This window comes from Apis dorsata, unplaced genomic scaffold (assembly GCF_000469605.1).
Source record: "Apis dorsata unplaced genomic scaffold, Apis dorsata 1.3 scaffold_209, whole genome shotgun sequence".
Classification (NCBI taxonomy): domain Eukaryota; kingdom Metazoa; phylum Arthropoda; class Insecta; order Hymenoptera; family Apidae; genus Apis; species Apis dorsata.
In genome coordinates, this window is record NW_006263493.1 from 204,349 (window position 1) to 209,226 (window position 4,878).

At 47.0% G+C, this 4,878-nt stretch overlaps 1 protein-coding gene across 5 annotated transcripts in view; it reads left to right on the plus strand.

The window, feature by feature from the left end:
- LOC102671125 (eukaryotic translation initiation factor 4 gamma-like) overlaps positions 1-4,878 on the plus strand; it is a 32,914-nt gene that overhangs the window by 2,707 nt on the left and 25,329 nt on the right. The window contains exon 1 of one of the 5 annotated variants that reach the window (XM_031510146.1): positions 4,652-4,878. The exons of 2 other annotated variants lie outside the window; for them this stretch is intronic. The gene's annotated coding sequence lies outside the window, so the exon portion shown is untranslated. Of the gene's footprint in view, positions 1-4,651 lie in introns of those variants that run through there. 2 more of the 5 variants (XM_006615057.2, XM_031510144.1) reach the window with 2 other exon arrangements.

The following is a 4,878-nucleotide window of genomic DNA, read 5'->3' on the forward strand; positions in this document are numbered from 1 at the left end:
ACGAGGAGAGGCGATGCCTGGTGCGCAACATCGCGTTACATAACGCGATTTAACGAGTCGAGAAGAGCGTGTCGACGGTGTTTCCGGTGTACCGGTGTCTTTCGGCCAGCCGGAAACCGCAGAGTGCACCAAGTCGCGGAACGAAAATTACAAGCATATACCTTTTATAACCAGCCCTGACTGATAGTGGGGGTGGCGCAATGCGGCTACCCTGAATCGCATCCTCAAGAACGGATAAACAGGTCGCTGGAGATTTCCTAGTACCTTCATTCTCGAAGAAATAGTCATTCTTGACTCCTTGATCATACGAGAACAACATCTCCGCGGATTCGTTTCCTAATTAAATACGCGTTTCGAGGAATCGAAAGAAAAGATCTCGATAGAAGGTTTTGGTATCTCGTCCCATGAGCGGAGAGAAAATTCATCGAGACTCGAGAATTATATTTATAGTATATTTCACGGCTCGATTCGAGTCGAATTGCGCCTCCGATCTCGTCTCGTTCGATCATTTTACCGCAAAAACTGGCAAGGGAGGATGCATCGGCTCGGTGGAGATCTCGTGCCACGGGTGAGCCGGAAAGAAAGTCTGGAAACGAGAGAGTTGAAGAGGTCTCTCCTCCTTCAAGTCGGCTTCTTTCAGATGACGACCCGCGATAGAAGAGAAAGAGGAAAATTCTGGCCCGGCTTTCGGGGCCACCTCGACGCGTATATACGTCATCGTCGCTCGAGAAAATCCTCGTTTAGATGCCGAGCTACCTGCCTCTTCGAGCCTCGGTATCCACTCGACGCGCCTCTTCTTTCGTGCTTCAGAATCAGTCGACATAGTAAGCTTCCCTTCTATATGCACATGCAGCTTGGACACCGTCGTTAATTTATCGCTACTCCCCGCTAGAATAACCCTGTTTTAACTCGTTACTGCGTTGCTATGTTAATTAGCATTTGAACAAAGAAAAAAAAAAATATTTCCTTCGAGCAATCTCACATATTTTCCAAAATATCGACTTGGAGAAATTGAAATACACGATAATTTACGCGATGATCGAACGACTTTATGCATGGAAAATATTCCATTTGGAAAGTTTTCATCATCCAGATTCGCGACACGGAAAAATGTTTGTTTCTCTGTGGAAATCTCGAGGGAGAAAAGGAAGAAACGGGGGTAACAACGTGGCCGAATCTGTCAGCCTAGTTCTTTGATCTACCGAGTGTAATGGTACCAGCATTCAGTTGCAACGGCGTGAAAAGTCTCTCGTTCTCCATGCGCCGGTATCCCCCTCTTCCTCCTGCTCCTCCTCCTCCTCCTCTTCCTCCTCGCCCCCCTCCTCTTATGCCGCACAGCTTCGTTTCATCCTCCTACCCATGGTCCTGAACGCTTCTCTCGGTGAAACCAAACCCCCACCATTGGATCACGGTGTATCGAACGGTCTATGACGTCATTGAACTTTCCGTGACGTCACGCCAGTGGTTCTCAATTCTCTTTTGGAAATGATCGCGACGAGGTAACGTTTCGTTACGTGTCATCGACCAAGATGTGGGAAACCTGTTCGACGCTTGTTTCGCTTGCTTATCACGCGATAATGTATAAGCTATATCGAAAGGAAACGATCGAATCTCGATGAAATCGATCGATCGTGTTGAAAGGAGTGTATGAGAACGGGTGAGCACCTTCTAACGAAGGCATCAATTTTAGAAGATGAGCGTTGTCACTGAGACTATTAAGCCCAAGATTGATGCCCTATTGAGAGGCCATGGTTCCGTGATAACGGGTTCACTGTGAAGAATTCACAGGGATGGGATACCATTGAAACGAAATATTCTATTATTATTATTATTATTATTATCGACTTCTCGTTTTAATTAATCCTACGCGAGAGACAGAAATAGGACGTGGTTAAAAAAAGAAAATTATATATTCACGCGTACACGTGTGAATTGCATCGATCAGAGGAGAAGACGATACAAATTAGGATATCCGTGAATCATAGGGATCGCGATAACTCGCTCACGGCTGTCATTATACTCGTTATCCTCGATCGTTTTCATCGAATCGGGAACTCGAGTGGGCACGTCTGAGGGCACGTGTTTACTAGGAACGGAGGCAAAAGCAGTGCCGCCAACCCTCTGAGGACCATTGATCTGAACATTCCCCGCGGTGACGTCACCCTTATCCAGTAGAAACGGGTCAAACGTCACGAAAAATGGCCATGCTTCTAGGACGCTGGCCACGATTCAAGGATGGATGTTTCCTTGGCCGATGGTGTTCCAAAATGGGAAAGCTCGCCGTGCTTCGCTTTCCTCCTCGATCGATCGACGTTCCTTCGAAACGTATCGAACGTATATCGTGAAAAAGTTGAAAAAAAAAAAAAAAGAAAGAAAGAAAGAAAGAAGATACTGCTATTCTCGGCATATTCCGTTGCTGCGTACGTCGCATTGTCAAAGTGTCTCCCCCTAGGTGGATGAAGACCGGAGAGATAAAGGGAAGGATGGTGCAGTGCACTGTGAAGAGGTCCTTGCAGCAAGAGAGGACTAAATTGCTTGTTTCTGGGAGAGTCGTGCAAGGGAGCGGTAACACGTTGAATTTTCAGAGATATTATTACGTAATGACACTCTTTTACCCCTAGCTTAGGTGCACAAGAAGGCCTCTGCACTTTTGTTCGGAGGCCTCGTTATTTCGAGGGGACGTCAGAAACTCGTACTCGTTACCAAGCGTGCATTGAATCGCCCGTGCGGCACACAAACTCGAGGGATTCTCGGATTTTCGACACACGGCCGCGCGCGCGATCTACCATCCCTTTTGTCCCTATTTTCCACTTTAATCCTCGAGTTCGGGTTAAAAGCAACCCGGACGAAAGACGAAAGACAATGCGCCTGTTTTTTTTTTTTATTTTTTTCCTTTTTCTTTTCTTCTCTCTTTTTTTTTTTTTTTTTTTTTTTTTCTTTCATACCAATGTCGAATGGAATCAGCAAGTATCAAAGCGACTCGCGATCTTCTGGACCGAATATGCGAGGGCGTATAACCCACTCTGACCTTTTCCCCGATTCGAGATCAACCCGGTATTTCTACAAATAATACGCGATAAAATCTGGTGTAGCGTTACGTTCCACTCCATAATGATTAAATGGATGATACCTGGCGTGGCCGGTAATTAAACCGTGCGACCTTTGAACATCGTGGATTAAATAATATTAGAAAATTCCTTTTGCAAATTTTTGGCTTAGGATAGGATAAATGTGCGTTATTTGCATGAAACGAGCTCGAAAGAAACAATATGTTGCAACCCAAAGCTTCTCTTCCCTTTTCTCGCGCGAAATCATTTATTTCCTCGAAAGCTCTCCAAGGTTGACTGCGAGCAAGCAAGTGTTTCTTGATAAATTGTTGATGAATTATTTAAGGAGGGCATGCAATATTCCCGAGCCCCGTTTCTTCCGATGGATCGCAACGAATGTTCCACGATTGCGAAAGGTTACGTCTCGCTCTGCTCATCAATGATTGCGCACGGCTCGTTAATTAACTTTTCTCCCATCTTTAATTATCATATACTTGAATATTAAATAGAGAGGCGACCTAACCCAATTCCTTCCTTCTACCGAGCGTATCAGCAAAAATCGTAATTACGCTTCGACGAGAGACAGAGAAAGAAAGAGGGAGCGAGGTTGATAAATAACTCGACAAAAGCAAAAATCTGAGAATGCTCGCTTTTATCGTACGCTGGAAAATAATCAGCCGCCTAGTGAAAAGACCTCGGACGCTTATCTGCGTCGATCCAGAGTTCACTAACCCTAATATCGCATCGGCGTGTCCTCGGGAGAGATGGAACTGGTATTCGAAAGGTAGGAAGAGGAAAAGAGAAGGGAAATGGAGGAAGGGAGAGGGGAACGGGATAAAAAGTAGAGAAAGAGAGAGAAAAAAAGAGGGAAAGGGAGGCCAGGTGGAAGAGGGAACCGAAGAATAGACCGACATCGGCGGATTTACCAAACAGTCATGCGTGTGGGTGAACGGTGTGCTCGCGAGGTTGGTAAAAGGGGAGGAAAGGAAGAGCGCAGATTCCATCGTTTCTTCCCGGGTGGTTCCATCCCTCCTCCCTTTATCGATCCTCCTCCAGCGGAGCAGTAGCGCAACATCGTCGCTAGGAATCAGCAACGAGGACCATGTACCACCCGGCCGATAGAATTTGCCTCGATCGTCGCTTTTACCAATAAGTCTCATAAATGCATTGCGTCACTCACTGTCCAGTTGCATGGTCACGGTGATCGCGTGTACGTACAATCGTGTACGATCGATCGATCGTTTCGTACATGTCGTATCGCACGAGGAATCTCATGAATGAATACAGTACGGGACTAATCGTCTCGATTCCATCTTCGAAATCCGATACGTATCCAGTTTCTAAATTTCGATAGAGCTTGGCGTATACGTTACGAAATATTTTCGATGAATAATCCGAAAGGTCTCGAAAATTCGGTTTGGCGAAACCTGGAATACAGCCAGAGGCCTGCACCGAACGACGGGGAAAGAAACTTGGAAGATGGAACGGTGGCGAAACGGTTAGTATGGATGCGCAGTGCATGGACGCGCCTCCGTGAAATCCGAGCGAAAATATCGCGAAGGCGTCCCCGTGTAGTTACAACCCTGCGGCTGTAACGCGCAGGCGGTCGAAGTTCCTCGAAGACCGCCAAAAAGTATCGAGGTCGAACGGGTGATAGCGGATATTGCCGAGGCGTGGCGGAAACGACCGATTGGCGTCGAACAATCACGAGTCGGAGCCGTTGCGCGGTTCGGCTGATTGCAGGCGCGCAGTGCAGCCGCCGGTAGAAGCAGCCTCGCAGTCGCTGCTCGGCTATGTTTCAGCTGAGGTGAGCGCACGAGGGACGGCTCGT